The sequence below is a fragment of the Balaenoptera physalus genome (genome assembly GCF_965194825.1).
Source record: "Balaenoptera physalus genome assembly, contig: HAP1_SCAFFOLD_869, whole genome shotgun sequence".
Lineage (NCBI taxonomy): Eukaryota > Metazoa > Chordata > Mammalia > Artiodactyla > Balaenopteridae > Balaenoptera > Balaenoptera physalus.
In genome coordinates this window covers 141,158-166,933 of record NW_028125914.1, presented here as the reverse complement: position 1 = coordinate 166,933, position 25,776 = coordinate 141,158, and the positions used below count along the sequence as shown (strand labels likewise).

Sequence of the window (25,776 nt, the reverse complement as noted above, 5' to 3'; positions counted from 1 at the left end):
GTTGAGATCAGCCTTTCTGGCTCTTTCATGGAGGAAACCAACAGGGATAAGACCCGTTCTAAGCTGTGGACCATAGTGTCTTTTCCTAGTGTACACAGAAACAGCACTCTGAGGGAGAGTAGCTGCTGGCGTCTGGTAGCAACATCTGCTATTCTGAAGAGAAACATTTCGTTGTAAGCGGGTAGATTCAGCCTTGCCAGAATTTCTCAGCTGGCTCTAAAGGAGGGCACTCTGTTGGCAGACTTCCTTGAGGCCCTGTTTCCCAGGCTGAAAACTCTGCTTTCTTTCCTTAGGTGGCACATTGGCTCAGAACTGCCCTACCCCTACGATTCAGGGATGTGCAGCCCGATTAGTTGAGATCAGCCCTTCTGGCTCTTTCTTGGATAAAACCAACTGGTAAAAGGGCCGTTCTAGCTGGTAACCATGGTGTCTTTCCGTAGTCTACACAGAAACAGGACTCTGAGGGAGAGGGGCTGCTGTTTTCGTTGTAAACGGGTAGATCAGCCTGGCCACATTTTCTCAGCTGGCTCTAAAGGAGGGCACTCTGTTGGCAGACTTACCTGAGGCCCTGCTTCCCAGGCTGAAAATTTTGCTTTCATTCCTTAGGTGGCACTTTGGCTCAGAACTACCCTACCCCAGGGATTCAGGGATGTGCAGGCCGATTAGTTGAGATCAGCCTTTCTGGCTCTTTCATGGAGGAAACCAACTGGGAAAAGACACGTTCTAAGCTGCGGACCATAGTGTCTTTCCGTAGTGTACACAGAAACAGCACTCTGAGGGAGAGGAGCTGCTGGCCTTTGGTAGAAACATCTGCTATTCTGAAGAGAAATATTTCGCTGTAAGCGGGTAGATTTAGCCTTTCCTCATTTTCTCAGCTGGCTATAAAGGAGGGCACTCTGTTGGCAGACTTACTTGAGGCCCTGCTTCCCAGGCTGAAAACTCTGCTTTCTTTCCTTAGGTGGCACTTTGGCTCAGAACTGCCCTACCCCAAGGGTTCACGGATGTGCAGCCCGATTACTTGAGATCAGCCCTTCTGGCTCTTTTATGGAGGAACCCAACTGGGAAAAGAGCCGTTGTAAGCTGGGGACCATGCTGTCTTTCCCTAGTCTAAAGAGAAACAGGATTCTGAAGGAGAGGGGCTGCTGGCGTTTGGTAGCATAATCTCCTTTTCTAAAGTGAAACATTTCGTTGTAAGCGGGTAGATTCAGCCTTGCCAGAATTTCTCAGCTGGCTATAAAGGAGGGCACTCTGTTGGCAGACTTACCTGAGGCCCTGCTTCCCAGGGTGAAAACTCTGATTTCTTTCCTTAGGTGGCACATTGGCTCAGAACTGCCCTACCCCTAGGATTCAGGGATGTGCAGCCCGATTCGTTGAGATCAGCACGTCTGACTCTTTCATGGGGGAAACCAACAGTGAAAAGAGCCGTTCTAAGCTGGGAACCATGGTGTCTTTCCCTAGTCTACACAGTAACAGCATTTTGAGGGAAAGGGGCTCCTGGTGTTTGGTAGCAAAATCTCCTACTCTGAAGTGAAACATTTCGTTGTAAGCGGGTAGATTCAGCCTGGCCATATTTTCTCAGCTGGCTCTAAAAGACGGCACTCTTTTGGCAGACTTACTTGAGGCCCTGGTTCCCAGGCTGAAAATTTTGCTTTCATTCCTTAGGTGGCACATTGGTTCAGAACTCCCCTACCCCAAGGATTCAGGGATGTGCAGGCCGATTTTTTGAGATCAGCCTTTCTGACTCTTTCATGGAGGAAACCAACTGGGAAAAGACCCGTTCTACGCTGGGGACCATAGTGTGTTTCCGTAGTGTACACAGAAACAGCACTCTGAGGGAGAGGAGCTGCTCGCATTTGGTAGAAACATCTGCTATTCGGAAGAGAAACATTTCGTTGTAAGCGGGTAGATTCAGCCTTGCCTCATTTTCTCAACTGGCTATAAAGGAGGGCACTCTGTTGGCTGACTTACTTGAGGCCCTGCTTCCCAGGCTGAAAACTCTGCTTTCTTTCCTTACGTGGCACATTTTCTCAGAACTGCCCTACCCCAAGAGATCACGAATGTGCAGCCCGCTTACTAGAGATCAGCCCTTCTGGCTCTTTCATGGATAAAACCAACTGGTAAAAGAGCCGTTCTAGCTGGGAACCATGCTGTCTTTCCCTAGTCTACACAGAAACAGCACCCTGAGGGAGTGGCTCTGCTGGCGTTTGGTAGCAAAATATCCTTATCTGAAGAGAAACATTTCGTTGTAAGCGGGTAGATTCAGCCTTGCCACATTTTCTCAGCTGGCTCTAAAGGAGGGCACTCTCTTGGCAGACTTACTTGAGGCCCTGCTTCCCAGGCAGAAAACTCTGCTTTCATTCCTTAGGTGGCACTTTGGCTCAGAACTACCCTACCCCTAGGATTCAGGGATGTGCATCCCCATTAGTTCAGATCAGCACCTCTGGCTCTGTCATGGAGGAAACCAGCTGTGAAAAGAGCCGTTCTAAGCTGGAGACCATGGTGTCTTTCCCTAGTCTACACAGAAACAGCCCTTTGAGGGAAAGGGGGTGCTTGCATTTGGTAGCAAAATCTCCAATTCTGAAGTGAAACATTTCGTTGTAAGCGGGTAGATCAGCCTGGCCACATTGTCTCAGCTGGCTCTTAAAGAGGGCACTCTGTTGGCAGACTTACTTGAGGCCCTGCTTCCCAGGCTGAAAATTTTGCTTTCATTCCTTAGGTGGCACATTGGCTCAGAACTCCCCTACCCCAAGGATTCAGGGATGTGCAGGCCGATTTTTTGAGATCAGCCTTTCTGACTCTTTCATGGAGGAAAGCAACTGGGAAGAGACCCGTTCTAAGCTGGGGACCATAGTGTCTTTCCCTAGTCTACACAGAAACAGCATTCTGAGGGAGAGGACCTCCTGGCGTTTGGTAGAAACATCTGCTATTATGAAGAGAATCATTTCTTTGTAAGCGGGTAGATTCAGCCTTGCCTCATTTTCTCAGCTGGCTATAAAGGAGCGCACTCTGTTGGCTGACTTACTTGAGGCCCTGCTTCCCAGGCTGAAAACTCTGTTTTCTTTCCTTAGGTGGCACATTGGCTCAGAACTACCCTACCCCAATTGTTCACAAAAGTGCAGCCCGATTACTTGAGATCAGCCCTTCTGGCTCTTTCATGGATAAAACCAACTGGGAAAAGAGCCGTTTTAAGCTGGGGACCATGCTGTCTTTCCCTTGTCTACACAGAAACAGGACTCTGAGGGAGAGGGGCTGCTGGTGTTTGGTAGCATAATCTCCTTTTCTGTAGTGAAACATTTCGTTGTAAGCGGGTAGATTCAGCCTTGCCACATTATCTCTGCTGGCTCTAAAGGAGGGCACTCTGTTGGCAGACTTAATGAGGCCCTGCTTCCCAGACTGAAAACTTTGCTTTCATTCCTTAGGTGGCATTTTGGCTCAGAACAACCCTACCCCTAGGATTCAGGGATGGGCAGCCCGATTCATTGAGATCAGCACTTCTGGTTCTTTCATGGAGGAAACCAACAGTGAAAAGATCCATTCTAAGCTGGGAACCATGGTGTGTTTCCCTAGTCTACAGAGAAACAGCACTTTGAGGGAAAGGGGCTCCTGGTGTTTGGTAGCAAAATCTCCTATTCTGAAGTGAAACATTTCGTTGTAAGTGGGTAGATTCAGCCTGGCCGCATTTTCTCAGCTGTCTCTACAAGAGGGCACTCTGTTGGCTGACTTACTTGAGGCCCTGCTTCCCAGTCTGAAAATTTTGCTTTCATTCCTTAGGTGGCACATTGGTTCAGAACTCCCCTACCCCAAGTATTCAGGGATGTGCAGGACGATTTTTTGAGATCAGCCATTCTGACTCTTTCATGGAGGAAACCAACTGGGAAAAGACCCGTTCTAAGCTGTGGACCATAGTGTCTTTTCCTAGTGTACACAGAAACAGCACTCTGAGGGAGAGTAGCTGCTGGCGTTTGGTAGCAACATTTGCTATTCTGAAGAGAAACATTTCGTTGTAAGCGGGTAGATTCAGCCTTGCCAGAATTTCTCAGCTGGCTCTAAAGGAGGGCACTCTGTTGGCAGACTTACTTGAGGCCCTGCTTCCCAGGCTGAAAACTCTGCTTTCTTTCCTTAGGTGGCACATTGGCTCAGAACTGCCCTACCCCTACGATTCAGGGATGTGCAGCCCGATTAGTTGAGATCAGCCCTTCTGGCTCTTTCTTGGATAAAACCAACTGGTAAAAGAGCCGTTCTAGCTGGGAACCATGGTATCTTTCCCTAGTCTACACAGAAACAGGACTCTGAGGGAGAGGGGCTGCTGGCGTTTGGTAGCATAATCTCCTTATCTGAAGTGAAACATTTCGTTGTAAGCGGGTATATTCAGCCTTGACACATTTTCTCAGCTGGCTCTAAAGGAGGGCACTCTGATGGCACACTTACTTGAGGCCCTGCTTCCCAGGCTGAAAACTCTGCTTTCTTTCCTTAGGTGGCACTTTGGCTCAGAACTGCCCTACCCCAAGGGTTCATGGATGTGCAGCTCGATTACTTGAGATCAGCCCTTCTGGCTCTTTTATAGAGGAACCCAACTTGGAAAAGAGCCGTTTTAAGCTGGGGACCATGCTGTCTTTCCCTAGTCTAAAGAGAAACAGGATTCTGAAGGAGAGGGGCTGCTGGCGTTTGGTAGCATAATCTCCTTTTCTAAAGTGAAACATTTCGTTGTAAGCGGGTAGATTCAGCCTTGCCAGAATTCCTCAGCTGGCTATAAAGGAGGGCACTCTGTTGGCAGACTTACTTGAGGCCCTGCTTCCCAGGCTGAAAACTCTGCTTTCTTTCCTTAGGTGGCACTTTGGCTCAGAACTGCCCTACCCCTAGGATTCAGGGATGTGCAGCCCGATTCGTTGAGATCAGCACTTCTGGCTCTTTCATGGAGGAAACCCACAGTGAAAAGAGCCGTTCTAAGCTGGGAACCATGGTGTGTTTCCCTAGTCTACAGAGAAACAGCACTTTGAGGGAAAGGGGCTCCTGGCGTTTGGTAGCAAAATCTCTTATTCGGAAGTGAAACATTTCGTTGTAAGCGGGTAGATTCAGCCTGGCCACATTTTCTCAGCTGGCTCTAAAGGAGGGCACTCTGTTGGCTGACTTACTTGAGGCCCTGCTTCCCAGGCTGAAAATTTTGCTTTCATTCCTTAGGTGGCACTTTGGCTCAGAACTATCCTACCCCAGGGATTCAGGGATGTGCAGGCCAATTAGTTGAGATCAGCCTTTCTGGCTCTTTCATGGAGGAAACCAACAGGGATAAGACCCGTTCTAAGCTGTGGACCATAGTGTCTTTTCCTAGTGTACACAGAAACAGCACTCTGAGGGAGAGTAGCTGCTGGCGTCTGGTAGCAACATCTGCTATTCTGAAGAGAAACATTTCGTTGTAAGCGGGTAGATTCAGCCTTGCCAGAATTTCTCAGCTGGCTCTAAAGGAGGGCACTCTGTTGGCAGACTTCCTTGAGGCCCTGTTTCCCAGGCTGAAAACTCTGCTTTCTTTCCTTAGGTGGCACATTGGCTCAGAACTGCCCTACCCCTACGATTCAGGGATGTGCAGCCCGATTAGTTGAGATCAGCCCTTCTGGCTCTTTCTTGGATAAAACCAACTGGTAAAAGGGCCGTTCTAGCTGGTAACCATGGTGTCTTTCCGTAGTCTACACAGAAACAGGACTCTGAGGGAGAGGGGCTGCTGTTTTCGTTGTAAACGGGTAGATCAGCCTGGCCACATTTTCTCAGCTGGCTCTAAAGGAGGGCACTCTGTTGGCAGACTTACCTGAGGCCCTGCTTCCCAGGCTGAAAATTTTGCTTTCATTCCTTAGGTGGCACTTTGGCTCAGAACTACCCTACCCCAGGGATTCAGGGATGTGCAGGCCGATTAGTTGAGATCAGCCTTTCTGGCTCTTTCATGGAGGAAACCAACTGGGAAAAGACACGTTCTAAGCTGCGGACCATAGTGTCTTTCCCTAGTGTACACAGAAACAGCACTCTGAGGGAGAGGAGCTGCTGGCATTTGGTAGAAAAATCTGCTATTCGGAAGAGAAACATTTCGTTGTAAGCGGGTAGATTCAGCCTTGCCTCATTTTCTCAGCTAGCTATAAAGGAGGGCACTCTGTTGGCTGACTTACTTTAGGCCCTGCTTCCCAGGCTGAAAACTCTGCTTCCTTTCCTTAGGTGGCACATTGGCTAAGAACTGCCCTACCCCAAGAGTTCACGGATGTGCAGCGCGATTACTAGAGATCAGCCCTTCTGGCTCTTTAATGGATAAAACCAACTGGGAAAAGAGCCGTTGTAAGCTGGGGACCATGCTGTCTTTCCCTAGTCTACACAGAAACAGGACTGTGAGGGAGTGGGGCTGCTGGCGTTTGGTAGCATAATCTCCTTATCTGAAGTGAAACATTTCGTTGTAAGCGGGTAGATTCAGCCTGGCCACATTTTCTCAGCTGGCTCTAAAGGAGGGCACTCTGTTGGCTGACTTACTTGAGGCCCTGCTTCCCAGGCTGAAAATTTTGCTTTCATTCCTTAGGTGGCACTTTGGCTCAGAACTATCCTACCCCAGGGATTCAGGGATGTGCAGGCCAATTAGTTGAGATCAGCCTTTCTGGCTCTTTCATGGAGGAAACCAACAGGGATAAGACCCGTTCTAAGCTGTGGACCATAGTGTCTTTTCCTAGTGTACACAGAAACAGCACTCTGAGGGAGAGTAGCTGCTGGCGTCTGGTAGCAACATCTGCTATTCTGAAGAGAAACATTTCGTTGTAAGCGGGTAGATTCAGCCTTGCCAGAATTTCTCAGCTGGCTCTAAAGGAGGGCACTCTGTTGGCAGACTTCCTTGAGGCCCTGCTTCCCAGGCTGAAAACTCTGCTTTCTTTCCTTAGGTGGCACATTGGCTCAGAACTGCCCTACCCCTACGATTCAGGGATGTGCAGCCCGATTAGTTGAGATCAGCCCTTCTGGCTCTTTCTTGGATAAAACCAACTGGTAAAAGGGCCGTTCTAGCTGGGAACCATGGTGTCTTTCCCTAGTCTACACAGAAACAGGACTCTGAGGGAGAGGGGCTGCTGTTTTCGTTGTAAACGGGTAGATCAGCCTGGCCACATTTTCTCAGCTGGCTCTAAAGGAGGGCACTCTGTTGGCAGACTTACCTGAGGCCCTGCTTCCCAGGCTGAAAATTTTGCTTTCATTCCTTAGGTGGCACTTTGGCTCAGAACTACCCTACCCCAGGGATTCAGGGATGTGCAGGCCGATTAGTTGAGATCAGCCTTTCTGGCTCTTTCATGGAGGAAACCAACTGGGAAAAGACACGTTCTAAGCTGTGCACCATAGTGTCTTTCCCTAGTCTACACAGAAACAGCACTCTGAGGGAGAGGAGCTGCTGGCGTTTGGTAGCAACATCTGCTATTCTGAACAGAAACATTTCGTTGTAAGTGGGTAGATTCAGCCTTGCCTCATTTTCTCAGCTGGCTATAAAGGAGGGCACTCTGTTGGCTGACTTACTTGAGGCCCTGCTTCCCAGGCTGAAAACTCTGCTTTCTTTCCTTAGGTGGCACATTGGCTCAGAACTGCCCTACCCCAAGGGTTCACGGATATGCAGCACGATTACTTGAGATCAGCCATTCTGGCTCTTTCATGGATAAAACCAACTGTTAAAAGAGCCGTTGTAAGCTGGGGACCATGCTGTCTTTCCCTAGTCTACACAGAAACAGGACTCTGAGGGAGAGGGGCTGCTGGCGTTTGGTAGCAAAATCTCCTATTCTGAAGTGAAACATTTCGTTGTAAGTGGGTAGATTCAGCCTGGCCACATTTTCTCAGCTGGCTCTTAAAGAGGGCACTCTCTTGGCGGACTTACTTGAGGCCCTGCTTCCCAGGCTGAAAATTTTGCTCTCATTCCTTAGGTGGCACATTGGCTCAGAACTTCCCTACCCCAAGGATTCAGGGTTGTGCAGGCCGATTTTTTGAGATCAGTCTTTCTGACTCTTTCATGGAGGAAACCAACTGGGAAAAGACCCGTTCTAAGCTGCGGACCATAGTGTCTTTCCCTAGTGTACACAGAAACAGCACTCTGAGGGAGAGGAGCTGCTGGCATTTGGTAGAAAAATCTGCTATTCGGAAGAGAAACATTTCGTTGTAAGCGGGTAGATTCAGCCTTGCCTCATTTTCTCAGCTAGCTATAAAGGAGGGCACTCTGTTGGCTGACTTACTTTAGGCCCTGCTTCCCAGGCTGAAAACTCTGCTTCCTTTCCTTAGGTGGCACATTGGCTAAGAACTGCCCTACCCCAAGAGTTCACGGATGTGCAGCGCGATTACTAGAGATCAGCCCTTCTGGCTCTTTAATGGATAAAACCAACTGGGAAAAGAGCCGTTGTAAGCTGGGGACCATGCTGTCTTTCCCTAGTCTACACAGAAACAGGACTGTGAGGGAGAGGGGCTGCTGGCGTTTGGTAGCATAATCTCCTTATCTGAAGTGAAACATTTCGTTGTAAGCGGGTATATTCAGCCTTGCCACATTTTCTCAGCTGGCTCTAAAGGAGGGCACTCTGATGGCAGACTTACTTGAGGCCCTGCTTCCCAGGCTGAAAACTCTGCTTTCTTTCCTTAGGTGGCACTTTGGCTCAGAACTGCCCTCCCCCAAGGGTTCACGGATGTGCAGCCCGATTACTTGAGATCAGCCCTTCTGGCTCTTTTATGGAGGAACCCAACTGGGAAAAGAGCTGTTGTAAGCTGGGGACCATGCTGTCTTTCCCTAGTCTAAAGAGAAACAGGATTCTGAAGGAGAGGGGCTGCTGGCGTTTGGTAGCATAATCTCCTTTTCTAAAGTGAAACATTTCGTTGTAAGCGGGTAGATTCAGCCTTGCCAGAATTCCTCAGCTGGCTATAAAGGAGGGCACTCTGTTGGCAGACTTACTTGAGGCCCTGCTTCCCAGGCTGAAAACTCTGCTTTCTTTCCTTAGGTGGCACTTTGGCTCAGAACTGCCCTACCCTTAGGATTCAGGGATGTGCAGCCCGATTCGTTGAGATCAGCACTTCTGGCTCTTTCATGGAGGAAACCCACAGTGAAAAGAGCCGTTCTAAGCTGGGAACCATGGTGTGTTTCCCTAGTCTACAGAGAAACAGCACTTTGAGGGAAAGGGGCTCCTGGCGTTTGGTAGCAAAATCTCCTATTCGGAAGTGAAACATTTCGTTGTAAGCGGGTAGATTCAGCCTGGCCACATTTTCTCAGCTGGCTCTAAAGGAGGGCACTCTGTTGGCTGACTTACTTGAGGCCCTGCTTCCCAGGCTGAAAATTTTGCTTTCATTCCTTAGGTGGCACTTTGGCTCAGAACTATCCTACCCCAGGGATTCAGGGATGTGCAGGCCAATTAGTTGAGATCAGCCTTTCTGGCTCTTTCATGGAGGAAACCAACAGGGATAAGACCCGTTCTAAGCTGTGGACCATAGTGTCTTTTCCTAGTGTACACAGAAACAGCACTCTGAGGGAGAGTAGCTGCTGGCGTCTGGTAGCAACATCTGCTATTCTGAAGAGAAACATTTCGTTGTAAGCGGGTAGATTCAGCCTTGCCAGAATTTCTCAGCTGGCTCTAAAGGAGGGCACTCTGTTGGCAGACTTCCTTGAGGCCCTGCTTCCCAGGCTGAAAACTCTGCTTTCTTTCCTTAGGTGGCACATTGGCTCAGAACTGCCCTACCCCTACGATTCAGGGATGTGCAGCCCGATTAGTTGAGATCAGCCCTTCTGGCTCTTTCTTGGATAAAACCAACTGGTAAAAGGGCCGTTCTAGCTGGGAACCATGGTGTCTTTCCCTAGTCTACACAGAAACAGGACTCTGAGGGAGAGGGGCTGCTGTTTTCGTTGTAAACGGGTAGATCAGCCTGGCCACATTTTCTCAGCTGGCTCTAAAGGAGGGCACTCTGTTGGCAGACTTACCTGAGGCCCTGCTTTCCAGGCTGAAAATTTTGCTTTCATTCCTTAGGTGGCACTTTGGCTCAGAACTACCCTACCCCAGGGATTCAGGGATGTGCAGGCCGATTAGTTGAGATCAGCCTTTCTGGCTCTTTCATGGAGGAAACCAACTGGGAAAAGACACGTTCTAAGCTGTGCACCATAGTGTCTTTCCCTAGTCTACACAGAAACAGCACTCTGAGGGAGAGGAGCTGCTGGCGTTTGGTAGCAACATCTGCTATTCTGAACAGAAACATTTCGTTGTAAGTGGGTAGATTCAGCCTTGCCTCATTTTCTCAGCTGGCTATAAAGGAGGGCACTCTGTTGGCTGACTTACTTGAGGCCCTGCTTCCCAGGCTGAAAACTCTGCTTTCTTTCCTTAGGTGGCACATTGGCTCAGAACTGCCCTACCCCAAGGGTTCACGGATATGCAGCACGATTACTTGAGATCAGCCATTCTGGCTCTTTCATGGATAAAACCAACTGTTAAAAGAGCCGTTGTAAGCTGGGGACCATGCTGTCTTTCCCTAGTCTACACAGAAACAGGACTCTGAGGGAGAGGGGCTGCTGGCGTTTGGTAGCAAATTCTCCTATTCTGAAGTGAAACATTTCGTTGTAAGTGGGTAGATTCAGCCTGGCCACATTTTCTCAGCTGGCTCTTAAAGAGGGCACTCTCTTGGCGGACTTACTTGAGGCCCTGCTTCCCAGGCTGAAAATTTTGCTCTCATTCCTTAGGTGGCACATTGGCTCAGAACTGCCCTACCCCAAGGATTCAGGGTTGTGCAGGCCGATTTTTTGAGATCAGTCTTTCTGACTCTTTCATGGAGGAAACCAACTGGGAAAAGACCCGTTCTAAGCTGCGGACCATAGTGTCTTTCCCTAGTGTACACAGAAACAGCACTCTGAGGGAGAGGAGCTGCTGGCATTTGGTAGAAAAATCTGCTATTCGGAAGAGAAACATTTCGTTGTAAGCGGGTAGATTCAGCCTTGCCTCATTTTCTCAGCTAGCTATAAAGGAGGGCACTCTGTTGGCTGACTTACTTTAGGCCCTGCTTCCCAGGCTGAAAACTCTGCTTCCTTTCCTTAGGTGGCACATTGGCTAAGAACTGCCCTACCCCAAGAGTTCACGGATGTGCAGCGCGATTACTAGAGATCAGCCCTTCTGGCTCTTTAATGGATAAAACCAACTGGGAAAAGAGCCGTTGTAAGCTGGGGACCATGCTGTCTTTCCCTAGTCTACACAGAAACAGGACTGTGAGGGAGAGGGGCTGCTGGCGTTTGGTAGCATAATCTCCTTATCTGAAGTGAAACATTTCGTTGTAAGCGGGTATATTCAGCCTTGCCACATTTTCTCAGCTGGCTCTAAAGGAGGGCACTCTGATGGCAGACTTACTTGAGGCCCTGCTTCCCAGGCTGAAAACTCTGCTTTCTTTCCTTAGGTGGCACTTTGGCTCAGAACTGCCCTACCCCAAGGGTTCACGGATGTGCAGCCCGATTACTGGCTCTTTTATGGAGGAACCCAACTGGGAAAAGAGCCGTTGTAAGCTGGGGACCATGCTGTCTTTCCCTAGTCTAAAGAGAAACAGGATTCTGAAGGAGAGGGGCTGCTGGCGTTTGGTAGCATAATCTCCTTTTCTAAAGTGAAACATTTCGTTGTAAGCGGGTAGATTCAGCCTTGCCAGAATTCCTCAGCTGGCTATAAAGGAGGGCACTCTGTTGGCAGACTTACTTGAGGCCCTGCTTCCCAGGCTGAAAACTCTGCTTTCTTTCCTTAGGTGGCACTTTGGCTCAGAACTGCCCTACCCCTAGGATTCAGGGATGTGCAGCCCGATTCGTTGAGATCAGCACTTCTGGCTCTTTCATGGAGGAAACCCACAGTGAAAGAGCCGTTCTAAGCTGGGAACCATGGTGTGTTTCCCTAGTCTACAGAGAAACAGCACTTTGAGGGAAAGGGGCTCCTGGCGTTTGGTAGCAAAATCTCCTATTCGGAAGTGAAACATTTCGTTGTAAGCGGGTAGATTCAACCTGGCCACATTTTCTCAGCTGGCTCTAAAGGAGGGCACTCTGTTGGCTGACTTACTTGAGGCCCTGCTTCCCAGGCTGAAAATTTTGCTTTCATTCCTTAGGTGGCACTTTGGCTCAGAACTATCCTACCCCAGGGATTCAGGGATGTGCAGGCCAATTAGTTGAGATCAGCCTTTCTGGCTCTTTCATGGAGGAAACCAACAGGGATAAGACCCGTTCTAAGCTGTGGACCATAGTGTCTTTCCCTAGTCTACACAGAAACAGCACTCTGAGGGAGAGGAGCTGCTGGCGTCTGGTAGCAACATCTGCTATTCTGAAGAGAAACATTTCGTTGTAAGCGGGTAGATTCAGCCTTGCCAGAATTTCTCAGCTGGCTCTAAAGGAGGGCACTCTGTTGGCAGACTTCCTTGAGGCCCTGCTTCCCAGGCTGAAAACTCTGCTTTCTTTCCTTAGGTGGCACATTGGCTCAGAACTGCCCTACCCCTACGATTCAGGGATGTGCAGCCCGATTAGTTGAGATCAGCCCTTCTGGCTCTTTCTTGGATAAAACCAACTGGTAAAAGGGCCGTTCTAGCTGGGAACCATGGTGTCTTTCCCTAGTCTACACAGAAACAGGACTCTGAGGGAGAGGGGCTGCTGTTTTCGTTGTAAACGGGTAGATCAGCCTGGCCACATTTTCTCAGCTGGCTCTAAAGGAGGGCACTCTGTTGGCAGACTTACCTGAGGCCCTGCTTCCCAGGCTGAAAATTTTGCTTTCATTCCTTAGGTGGCACATTGGCTCAGAACTTCCCTACCCCAAGGATTCAGGGTTGTGCAGGCGGATTTTTTGAGATCAGTCTTTCTGACTCTTTCATGGAGGAAACCAACTGGGAAAAGACCCGTTCTAAGCTGCGGACCATAGTGTCTTTCCCTAGTGTACACAGAAACAGCACTCTGAGGGAGAGGAGCTGCTGGCATTTGGTAGAAAAATCTGCTATTCGGAAGAGAAACATTTCGTTGTAAGCGGGTAGATTCAGCCTTGCCTCATTTTCTCAGCTAGCTATAAAGGAGGGCACTCTGTTGGCTGACTTACTTTAGGCCCTGCTTCCCAGGCTGAAAACTCTGCTTTCTTTCCTTAGGTGGCACATTGGCTCAGAACTGCCCTACCCCTACGATTCAGGGATGTGCAGCCCGATTAGTTGAGATCAGCCCTTCTGGCTCTTTCTTGGATAAAACCAACTGGTAAAAGAGCCGTTCTAGCTGGGAACCATGGTGTCTTTCCCTAGTCTACACAGAAACAGGACTCTGAGTGAGAGGGGCTGCTGTTTTCATTGTAAACGGGTAGATCAGCCTGGCCACATTTTCTCAGCTGGCTCTAAAGGAGGGCACTGTGTTGGCAGACTTACTTGAGGCCCTGCTTCCCAGGCTGAAAACTCTGCTTTCTTTCCTTAGGTGGCACATTGGCTCAGAACTGCCCTACCCCAAGGGTTCACGGATATGCAGCACGATTACTTGAGATCAGCCATTCTGGCTCTTTCATGGATAAAACCAACTGTTAAAAGAGCCGTTGTAAGCTGGGGACCATGCTGTCTTTCCCTAGTCTACACAGAAACAGGACTCTGAGGGAGAGGGGCTGCTGGCGTTTGGTAGCAAAATCTCCTATTCTGAAGTGAAACATTTCGTTGTAAGTGGGTAGATTCACCCTGGCCACATTTTCTCAGCTGGCTCTTAAAGAGGGCACTCTCTTGGCGGACTTACTTGAGGCCCTGCTTCCCAGGCTGAAAATTTTGCTCTCATTCTTTAGGTGGCACATTGGCTCAGAACTTCCCTACCCCAAGGATTCAGGGTTGTGCAGGCCGATTTTTTGAGATCAGTCTTTCTGACTCTTTCATGGAGGAAACCAACTGGGAAAAGACCCGTTCTAAGCTGCGGACCATAGTGTCTTTCCCTAGTGTACACAGAAACAGCACTCTGAGGGAGAGTAGCTGCTGGCATTTGGTAGAAAAATCTGCTATTCGGAAGAGAAACATTTCGTTGTAAGCGGGTAGATTCAGCCTTGCCTCATTTTCTCAGCTAGCTATAAAGGAGGGCACTCTGTTGGCTGACTTACTTTAGGCCCTGCTTCCCAGGCTGAAAACTCTGCTTCCTTTCCTTAGGTGGCACATTGGCTAAGAACTGCCCTACACCAAGAGTTCACGGATGTGCAGCGCGATTACTAGAGATCAGCCCTTCTGGCTCTTTAATGGATAAAACCAACTGGGAAAAGAGCCGTTGTAAGCTGGGGACCATGCTGTCTTTCCCTAGTCTACACAGAAACAGGACTGTGAGGGAGAGGGGCTGCTGGCGTTTGGTAGCATAATCTCCTTATCTGAAGTGAAACATTTCGTTGTAAGCGGGTATATTCAGCCTTGACACATTTTCTCAGCTGGCTCTAAAGGAGGGCACTCTGATGGCAGACTTACTTGAGGCCCTGCTTCCCAGGCTGAAAACTCTGCTTTCTTTCCTTAGGTGGCACTTTGGCTCAGAACTGCCCTACCCCAAGGGTTCACGGATGTGCAGCCCGATTACTTGAGATCAGCCCTTCTGGCTCTTTTATGGAGGAACCCAACTGGGAAAAGAGCCGTTGTAAGCTGGGGACCATGCTGTCTTTCCCTAGTCTAAAGAGAAACAGGATTCTGAAGGAGAGGGGCTGCTGGCGTTTGGTAGCATAATCTCCTTTTCTAAAGTGAAACATTTCGTTGTAAGTGGGTAGATTCAGCCTTGCCAGAATTCCTCAGCTGGCTATAAAGGAGGGCACTCTGTTGGCAGACTTACTTGAGGCCCTGCTTCCCAGGCTGAAAATTTTGCTTTCATTCCGTAGGTGGCACTTTGGCTCAGAACTATTCTACCCCAGGGATTCAGGGATGTGCAGGCCAATTAGTTGAGATCAGCCTTTCTGGCTCTTTCATGGAGGAAACCAACAGGGATAAGACCCGTTCTAAGCTGTGGACCATAGTGTCTTTCCCTAGTCTACACAGAAACAGCACTCTGAGGGAGAGGAGCTGCTGGCGTCTGGTAGCAACATCTGCTATTCTGAAGAGAAACATTTCGTTGTAAGTGGGTAGATTCAGCCTTGCCAGAATTTCTCAGCTGGCTATAAAGGAGGGCATTCTGTTGGCAGAGTTACCTAAGGCCCTGCTTCCCAGGCTGAAAACTCTGCTTTCTTTCTTTAGGTGGCACGTTGGCTCAGAACTGCCCTACCCCTAGGATATAGGGATGTGCAGCCCGATTAGTTGAGATCAGCACTTCTGGCTCTTTCATGGAGGAAACCAACAGTCAAAACAGCCGTGCTAGCTGGGAACCATGGTGTCTTTCCCTAGTCTACACAAAAACAGCACTTTGAGGGAAAGGGGCTGCTGGCGTTTGGTAGCAAAATCTCCTATTCTGAAGTGAAATATTTCGTTGTAAGCGGGTAGATCAGCCTGGCCACATTTTCTCAGCTGGATCTAAAGGAGGGCACTCTGTTGGCAGACTTACTTGAGGCCCTGCTTCCCAGGCTGAAAACTCGGCTGTCATTCCTTAGGTGGCACTTTGGCTCAGAACTAACCTACCCCTAGGATTCAGGGATGTGCAGCCCCATTAGTTGAGATCAGCAACTCTGGGTCTTTCATGGAGGAAACAAACAGTGAAAAGAGCCGTTCTAAGCTGGAAACCATGGTGTCCTTCCCTAGTCTACCCAGAAACAGCCCTTTGAGGGAAAGGGGCTGCTTGCGTTTGGTAGCAAAATCTCCTATTCTGAAGTGAAACATTTCGTTGTAAGCGGGTAGATCAGCCTGGCCACATTGTCTCAGCTGGCTCTTAAAGAGGGCACTCTGTTGGCAGACTTACTTGAGGCCCTGCTTCCCAGGCTGAAAATTTTGCTTTTATTCCTTAGGTGGCACATTGGCTCAGAACTACCCTACCCCAAGGATTCAGGGATGTGCATGCCAATTTTTTCAGATCAGACTTTCTGACTCTTTCATGGAGGAAAGCAACTGGGAAAAGACCCGTTCTAAGCTGGGGACCATAGTGTGTTTCCGTAGTGTACACAGAAACAGCACTCTGAGGGAGAGGAGCTGCTGGCCTTTGGTAGAAACATCTGCTATTCTGAAGAGAAATATTTCGCTGTAAGCGGGTAGATTTAGCCTTTCCTCATTTTCTCAGCTGGCTCTAAAGGAGGGCACTCTGTTGGCAGACTTACTTGAGGCCCTGCTTCCCAGGCTGAAAACTCTGCTTTCTTTCCTTAGGTGGCACTTTGGCTCAGAACTGCCCTACCCCAAGGGTTCACGGATGTGCAGCCCGATTACTTGAGATCAGCCCTTCTGGCTCTTTTATGGAGGAACCCAACTGGGAAAAGAGCCGTTGTAAGCTGGGGACCATGCTGTCTTTCCCTAGTCTAAAGAGAAACAGGATTCTGAAGGAGAGGGGCTGCTGGCGTTTGGTAGCATAATCTCCTTTTCTAAAGTGAAACATTTCGTTGTAAGCGGGTATATTCAGCCTTGCCAGAATTTCTCAGCTGGCTATAAAGGAGGGCACTCTGTTGGCAGACTTACCTGAGGCCCTGCTTCCCAGGGTGAAAACTCTGATTTCTTTCCTTAGGTGGCACATTGGCTCAGAACTGCCCTACCCCTAGGATTCAGGGATGTGCAGCCCGATTCGTTGAGATCAGCACGTCTGACTCTTTCATGGGGGAAACCAACAGTGAAAAGAGCCGTTCTAAGCTGGGAACCATGGTGTCTTTCCCTAGTCTACACAGTAACAGCATTTTGAGGGAAAGGGGCTCCTGGTGTTTGGTAGCAAAATCTCCTACTCTGAAGTGAAACATTTCGTTGTAAGCGGGTAGATTCAGCCTGGCCATATTTTCTCAGCTGGCTCTAAAAGACGGCACTCTTTTGGCAGACTTACTTGAGGCCCTGGTTCCCAGGCTGAAAATTTTGCTTTCATTCCTTAGGTGGCACATTGGTTCAGAACTCCCCTACCCCAAGGATTCAGGGATGTGCAGGCCGATTTTTTGAGATCAGCCTTTCTGACTCTTTCATGGAGGAAACCAACTGGGAAAAGACCCGTTCTACGCTGGGGACCATAGTGTGTTTCCGTAGTGTACACAGAAACAGCACTCTGAGGGAGAGGAGCTGCTCGCATTTGGTAGAAACATCTGCTATTCGGAAGAGAAACATTTCGTTGTAAGCGGGTAGATTCAGCCTTGCCTCATTTTCTCAACTGGCTATAAAGGAGGGCACTCTGTTGGCTGACTTACTTGAGGCCCTGCTTCCCAGGCTGAAAACTCTGCTTTCTTTCCTTACGTGGCACATTTTCTCAGAACTGCCCTACCCCAAGAGATCACGAATGTGCAGCCCGCTTACTAGAGATCAGCCCTTCTGGCTCTTTCATGGATAAAACCAACTGGTAAAAGAGCCGTTCTAGCTGGGAACCATGCTGTCTTTCCCTAGTCTACACAGAAACAGCACTCTGAGGGAGTGGCTCTGCTGGCGTTTGGTAGCAAAATATCCTTATCTGAAGAGAAACATTTCGTTGTAAGCGGGTAGATTCAGCCTTGCCACATTTTCTCAGCTGGCTCTAAAGGAGGGCACTCTCTTGGCAGACTTACTTGAGGCCCTGCTTCCCAGGCAGAAAACTCTGCTTTCATTCCTTAGGTGGCACTTTGGCTCAGAACTACCCTACCCCTAGGAATCAGGGATGTGCATCCCCATTAGTTCAGATCAGCACCTCTGGCTCTGTCATGGAGGAAACCAGCTGTGAAAAGAGCCGTTCTAAGCTGGAGACCATGGTGTCTTTCCCTAGTCTACACAGAAACAGCCCTTTGAGGGAAAGGGGGTGCTTGCATTTGGTAGCAAAATCTCCAATTCTGAAGTGAAACATTTCGTTGTAAGCAGGTAGATCAGCCTGGCCACATTGTCTCAGCTGGCTCTTAAAGAGGGCACTCTGTTGGCAGACTTACTTGAGGCCCTGCTTCCCAGGCTGAAAATTTTGCTTTCATTCCTTAGGTGGCACATTGGCTCAGAACTCCCCTACCCCAAGGATTCAGGGATGTGCAGGCCGATTTTTTGAGATCAGCCTTTCTGACTCTTTCATGGAGGAAAGCAACTGGGAAGAGACCCGTTCTAAGCTGGGGACCATAGTGTCTTTCCCTAGTCTACACAGAAACAGCATTCTGAGGGAGAGGACCTCCTGGCGTTTGGTAGAAACATCTGCTATTATGAAGAGAATCATTTCTTTGTAAGCGGGTAGATTCAGCCTTGCCTCATTTTCTCAGCTGGCTATAAAGGAGCGCACTCTGTTGGCTGACTTACTTGAGGCCCTGCTTCCCAGGCTGAAAACTCTGTTTTCTTTCCTTAGGTGGCACATTGGCTCAGAACTACCCTACCCCAATTGTTCACAAAAGTGCAGCCCGATTACTTGAGATCAGCCCTTCTGGCTCTTTCATGGATAAAACCAACTGGGAAAAGAGCCGTTTTAAGCTGGGGACCATGCTGTCTTTCCCTTGTCTACACAGAAACAGGACTCTGAGGGAGAGGGGCTGCTGGTGTTTGGTAGCATAATCTCCTTTTCTGTAGTGAAACATTTCGTTGTAAGCGGGTAGATTCAGCCTTGCCACATTATCTCTGCTGGCTCTAAAGGAGGGCACTCTGTTGGCAGACTTAATGAGGCCCTGCTTCCCAGACTGAAAACTTTGCTTTCATTCCTTAGGTGGCATTTTGGCTCAGAACTACCCTACCCCTAGGATTCAGGGATGGGCAGCCCGATTCATTGAGATCAGCACTTCTGGTTCTTTCATGGAGGAAACCAACAGTGAAAAGATCCATTCTAAGCTGGGAACCATGGTGTGTTTCCCTAGTCTACAGAGAAACAGCACTTTGAGGGAAAGGGGCTCCTGGTGTTTGGTAGCAAAATCTCCTATTCTGAAGTGAAACATTTCATTGTAAGTGGGTAGATTCAGCTTGGCCGCATTTTCTCAGCTGTCTCTACAAGAGGGCACTCTGTTGGCTGACTTACTTGAGGCCCTGCTTCCCAGTCTGAAAATTTTGCTTTCATTCCTTAGGTGGCACATTGGTTCAGAACTCCCCTACCCCAAGTATTCAGGGATGTGCAGGACGATTTTTTGAGATCAGCCATTCTGACTCTTTCATGGAGGAAACCAACTGGGAAAAGACCCGTTCTAAGCTGTGGACCATAGTGTCTTTTCCTAGTGTACACAGAAACAGCACTCTGAGGGAGAGTAGCTGCTGGCGTTTGGTAGCAACATTTGCTATTCTGAAGAGAAACATTTCGTTGTAAGCGGGTAGATTCAGCCTTGCCAGAATTTCTCAGCTGGCTCTAAAGGAGGGCACTCTGTTGGCAGACTTACTTGAGGCCCTGCTTCCCAGGCTGAAAACTCTGCTTTCTTTCCTTAGGTGGCACATTGGCTCAGAACTGCCCTACCCCTACGATTCAGGGATGTGCAGCCCGATTAGTTGAGATCAGCCCTTCTGGCTCTTTCTTGGATAAAACCAACTGGTAAAAGAGCCGTTCTAGCTGGGAACCATGGTGTCTTTCCCTAGTCTACACAGAAACAGGACTCTGAGTGAGAGGGGCTGCTGTTTTCATTGTAAACGGGTAGATCAGCCTGGCCACATTTTCTCAGCTGGCTCTAAAGGAGGGCACTGTGTTGGCAGACTTACTTGAGGCCCTGCTTCCCAGGCTGAAAACTCTGCTTTCTTTCCTTAGGTGGCACATTGGCTCAGAACTGCCCTACCCCAAGGGTTCACGGATATGCAGCACGATTACTTGAGATCAGCCATTCTGGCTCTTTCATGGATAAAACCAACTGTTAAAAGAGCCGTTGTAAGCTGGGGACCATGCTGTCTTTCCCTAGTCTACACAGAAACAGGACTCTGAGGGAGAGGGGCTGCTGGCGTTTGGTAGCAAAATCTCCTATTCTGAAGTGAAACATTTCGTTGTAAGTGGGTAGATTCAGCCTGGCCACATTTTCTCAGCTGGCTCTTAAAGAGGGCACTCTCTTGGCGGACTTACTTGAGGCCCTGCTTCCCAGGCTGAAAATTTTGCTCTCATTCCTTAGGTGGCACATTGGCTCAGAACTTCCCTACCCCAAGGATTCAGGGTTGTGCAGGCCGATTTTTTGAGATCAGTCTTTCTGACTCTTTCATGGAGGAAACCAACTAGGAAAAGACCCGTTCTAAGCTGCGGACCATAGTGTCTTTCCCTAGTGTACACAGAAACAGCACTCTGAGGGAGAGGAGCTGCTGGCATTTGGTAGAAAAATCTGCTATTCGGAAGAGAAACATTTCTTTGTAAGCGGGTAGATTCAGCCTTGCCTCATTTTCTCAGCTAGCTATAAAGGAGGGCACTCTGTTGGCTGACTTACTTTAGGCCCTGCTTCCCAGGCTGAAAACTCTGCTTCCTTTCCTTAGGTGGCACATTGGCTAAGAAATGCCCTACACCAAGAGTTCACGGATGTGCAGCGCGATTACTAGAGATCAGCCCTTCTGGCTCTTTAATGGATAAAACCAACTGGGAAAAGAGCCGTTGTAAGCTGGGGACCATGCTGTCTTTCCCTAGTCTACACAGAAACAGGACTGTGAGGGAGAGGGGCTGCTGGCGTTTGGTAGCATAATCTCCTTATCTGAAGTGAAACATTTCGTTGTAAGCGGGTATATTCAGCCTTGCCACATTTTCTCAGCTGGCTCTAAAGGAGGGCCCTCTGATGGCAGACTTACTTGAGGCCCTGCTTCCCAGGCTGAAAACTCTGCTTTCTTTCCTTAGGTGGCACTTTGGCTCAGAACTGCCCTACCCCAAGGGTTCACGGATGTGCAGCCCGATTACTTGAGATCAGCCCTTCTGGCTCTTTTATGGAGGAACCCAACTGGGAAAAGAGCCGTTGTAAGCTGGGGACCATGCTGTCTTTCCCTAGTCTAAAGAGAAACAGGATTCTGAAGGAGAGGGGCTGCTGGCGTTTGGTAGCATAATCTCCTTTTCTAAAGTGAAACATTTCGTTGTAAGTGGGTAGATTCAGCCTTGCCAGAATTCCTCAGCTGGCTATAAAGGAGGGCACTCTGTTGGCAGACTTACTTGAGGCCCTGCTTCCCAGGCTGAAAATTTTGCTTTCATTCCTTAGGTGGCACTTTGGCTCAGAACTATCCTACCCCAGGGATTCAGGGATGTGCAGGCCAATTAGTTGAGATCAGCCTTTCTGGCTCTTTCATGGAGGAAACCAACAGGGATAAGACCCGTTCTAAGCTGTGGACCATAGTGTCTTTCCCTAGTCTACACAGAAACAGCACTCTGAGGGAGAGGAGCTGCTGGCGTCTGGTAGCAACATCTGCTATTCTGAAGAGAAACATTTCGTTGTAAGTGGGTAGATTCAGCCTTGCCAGAATTTCTCAGCTGGCTATAAAGGAGGGCATTCTGTTGGCAGAGTTACCTAAGGCCCTGCTTCCCAGGCTGAAAACTCTGCTTTCTTTCTTTAGGTGGCACGTTGGCTCAGAACTGCCCTACCCCTAGGATATAGGGATGTGCAGCCCGATTAGTTGAGATCAGCACTTCTGGCTCTTTCATGGAGGAAACCAACAGTCAAAACAGCCGTGCTAGCTGGGAACCATGGTGTCTTTCCCTAGTCTACACAAAAACAGCACTTTGAGGGAAAGGGGCTGCTGGCGTTTGGTAGCAAAATCTCCTATTCTGAAGTGAAATATTTCGTTGTAAGCGGGTAGATCAGCCTGGCCACATTTTCTCAGCTGGATCTAAAGGAGGGCACTCTGTTGGCAGACTTACTTGAGGCCCTGCTTCCCAGGCTGAAAACTCGGCTGTCATTCCTTAGGTGGCACTTTGGCTCAGAACTACCCTACCCCTAGGATTCAGCGATGTGCAGCCCCATTAGTTGAGATCAGCAACTCTGGGTCTTTCATGGAGGAAACAAACAGTGAAAAGAGCCGTTCTAAGCTGGAAACCATGGTGTCCTTCCCTAGTCTACCCAGAAACAGCCCTTTGAGGGAAAGGGGCTGCTTGCGTTTGGTAGCAAAATCTCCTATTCTGAAGTGAAACATTTCGTTGTAAGCGGGTAGATCAGCCTGGCCACATTGTCTCAGCTGGCTCTTAAAGAGGGCACTCTGTTGGCAGACTTACTTGAGGCCCTGCTTCCCAGGCTGAAAATTTTGCTTTTATTCCTTAGGTGGCACATTGGCTCAGAACTACCCTACCCCAAGGATTCAGGGATGTGCATGCCAATTTTTTCAGATCAGACTTTCTGACTCTTTCATGGAGGAAAGCAACTGGGAAAAGACCCGTTCTAAGCTGGGGACCATAGTGTGTTTCCGTAGTGTACACAGAAACAGCACTCTGAGGGAGAGGAGCTGCTGGCCTTTGGTAGAAACATCTGCTATTCTGAAGAGAAATATTTCGCTGTAAGCGGGTAGATTTAGCCTTTCCTCATTTTCTCAGCTGGCTATAAAGGAGGGCACTCTGTTGGCAGACTTACTTGAGGCCCTGCTTCCCAGGCTGAAAACTCTGCTTTCTTTCCTTAGGTGGCACTTTGGCTCAGAACTGCCCTACCCCAAGGGTTCACGGATGTGCAGCCCGATTACTTGAGATCAGCCCTTCTGGCTCTTTTATGGAGGAACCCAACTGGGAAAAGAGCCGTTGTAAGCTGGGGACCATGCTGTCTTTCCCTAGTCTAAAGAGAAACAGGATTCTGAAGGAGAGGGGCTGCTGGCGTTTGGTAGCATAATCTCCTTTTCTAAAGTGAAACATTTCGTTGTAAGCGGGTAGATTCAGCCTTGCCAGAATTTCTCAGCTGGCTATAAAGGAGGGCACTCTGTTGGCAGACTTACCTGAGGCCCTGCTTCCCAGGGTGAAAACTCTGATTTCTTTCCTTAGGTGGCACATTGGCTCAGAACTGCCCTACCCCTAGGATTCAGGGATGTGCAGCCCGATTCGTTGAGATCAGCACGTCTGACTCTTTCATGGGGGAAACCAACAGTGAAAAGAGCCGTTCTAAGCTGGGAACCATGGTGTCTTTCCCTAGTCTACACAGTAACAGCATTTTGAGGGAAAGGGGCTCCTGGTGTTTGGTAGCAAAATCTCCTACTCTGAAGTGAAACATTTCGTTGTAAGCGGGTAGATTCAGCCTGGCCATATTTTCTCAGCTGGCTCTAAAAGACGGCACTCTTTTGGCAGACTTACTTGAGGCCCTGGTTCCCAGGCTGAAAATTTTGCTTTCATTCCTTAGGTGGCACATTGGTTCAGAACTCCCCTACCCCAAGGATTCAGGGATGTGCAGGCCGATTTTTTGAGATCAGCCTTTCTGACTCTTTCATGGAGGAAACCAACTGGGAAAAGACCCGTTCTACGCTGGGGACCATAGTGTGTTTCCGTAGTGTACACAGAAACAGCACTCTGAGGGAGAGGAGCTGCTCGCATTTGGTAGAAACATCTGCTATTCGGAAGAGAAACATTTCGTTGTAAGCGGGTAGATTCAGCCTTGCCTCATTTTCTCAACTGGCTATAAAGGAGGGCACTCTGTTGGCTGACTTACTTGAGGCCCTGCTTCCCAGGCTGAAAACTCTGCTTTCTTTCCTTACGTGGCACATTTTCTCAGAACTGCCCTACCCCAAGAGATCACGAATGTGCAGCCCGCTTACTAGAGATCAGCCCTTCTGGCTCTTTCATGGATAAAACCAACTGGTAAAAGAGCCGTTCTAGCTGGGAACCATGCTGTCTTTCCCTAGTCTACACAGAAACAGCACCCTGAGGGAGTGGCTCTGCTGGCGTTTGGTAGCAAAATATCCTTATCTGAAGAGAAACATTTCGTTGTAAGCGGGTAGATTCAGCCTTGCCACATTTTCTCAGCTGGCTCTAAAGGAGGGCACTCTCTTGGCAGACTTACTTGAGGCCCTGCTTCCCAGGCAGAAAACTCTGCTTTCATTCCTTAGGTGGCACTTTGGCTCAGAACTACCCTACCCCTAGGATTCAGGGATGTGCATCCCCATTAGTTCAGATCAGCACCTCTGGCTCTGTCATGGAGGAAACCAGCTGTGAAAAGAGCCGTTCTAAGCTGGAGACCATGGTGTCTTTCCCTAGTCTACACAGAAACAGCCCTTTGAGGGAAAGGGGGTGCTTGCATTTGGTAGCAAAATCTCCAATTCTGAAGTGAAACATTTCGTTGTAAGCGGGTAGATCAGCCTGGCCACATTGTCTCAGCTGGCTCTTAAAGAGGGCACTCTGTTGGCAGACTTACTTGAGGCCCTGCTTCCCAGGCTGAAAATTTTGCTTTCATTCCTTAGGTGGCACATTGGCTCAGAACTCCCCTACCCCAAGGATTCAGGGATGTGCAGGCCGATTTTTTGAGATCAGCCTTTCTGACTCTTTCATGGAGGAAAGCAACTGGGAAGAGACCCGTTCTAAGCTGGGGACCATAGTGTCTTTCCCTAGTCTACACAGAAACAGCATTCTGAGGGAGAGGACCTCCTGGCGTTTGGTAGAAACATCTGCTATTATGAAGAGAATCATTTCTTTGTAAGCGGGTAGATTCAGCCTTGCCTCATTTTCTCAGCTGGCTATAAAGGAGCGCACTCTGTTGGCTGACTTACTTGAGGCCCTGCTTCCCAGGCTGAAAACTCTGTTTTCTTTCCTTAGGTGGCAGATTGGCTCAGAACTACCCTACCCCAATTGTTCACAAAAGTGCAGCCCGATTACTTGAGATCAGCCCTTCTGGCTCTTTCATGGATAAAACCAACTGGGAAAAGAGCCGTTTTAAGCTGGGGACCATGCTGTCTTTCCCTTGTCTACACAGAAACAGGACTCTGAGGGAGAGGGGCTGCTGGTGTTTGGTAGCATAATCTCCTTTTCTGTAGTGAAACATTTCGTTGTAAGCGGGTAGATTCAGCCTTGCCACATTATCTCTGCTGGCTCTAAAGGAGGGCACTCTGTTGGCAGACTTAATGAGGCCCTGCTTCCCAGACTGAAAACTTTGCTTTCATTCCTTAGGTGGGATTTTGGCTCAGAACAACCCTACCCCTAGGATTCAGGGATGGGCAGCCCGATTCATTGAGATCAGCACTTCTGGTTCTTTCATGGAGGAAACCAACAGTGAAAAGATCCATTCTAAGCTGGGAACCATGGTGTGTTTCCCTAGTCTACAGAGAAACAGCACTTTGAGGGAAAGGGGCTCCTGGTGTTTGGTAGCAAAATCTCCTATTCTGAAGTGAAACATTTCGTTGTAAGTGGGTAGATTCAGCCTGGCCGCATTTTCTCAGCTGTCTCTACAAGAGGGCACTCTGTTGGCTGACTTACTTGAGGCCCTGCTTCCCAGTCTGAAAATTTTGCTTTCATTCCTTAGGTGGCACATTGGTTCAGAACTCCCCTACCCCAAGTATTCAGGGATGTGCAGGACGATTTTTTGAGATCAGCCATTCTGACTCTTTCATGGAGGAAACCAACTGGGAAAAGACCCGTTCTAAGCTGTGGACCATAGTGTCTTTTCCTAGGGTACACAGAAACAGCACTCTGAGGGAGAGTAGCTGCTGGCGTTTGGTAGCAACATTTGCTATTCTGAAGAGAAACATTTCGTTGTAAGCGGGTAGATTCAGCCTTGCCAGAATTTCTCAGCTGGCTCTAAAGGAGGGCACTCTGTTGGCAGACTTACTTGAGGCCCTGCTTCCCAGGCTGAAAACTCTGCTTTCTTTCCTTAGGTGGCACATTGGCTCAGAACTGCCCTACCCCTACGATTCAGGGTTGTGCAGCCCGATTAGTTGAGATCAGCCCTTCTGGCTCTTTCTTGGATA

General features: G+C 48.9%; 1 long non-coding RNA gene across 1 annotated transcript in view; it reads right to left on the bottom strand.

The window, feature by feature from the left end:
* Window positions 1-8,606: 8,606 nt before the first annotated feature.
* Window positions 8,607-25,776, bottom strand: part of LOC309653682 — a 76,266-nt gene continuing 59,096 nt past the window's right edge. The window contains exon 2 of the long non-coding RNA XR_014259361.1: window positions 8,607-8,639. This is a non-coding gene — a long non-coding RNA (uncharacterized lncRNA). The remainder of the gene's footprint in view (window positions 8,640-25,776) is intronic.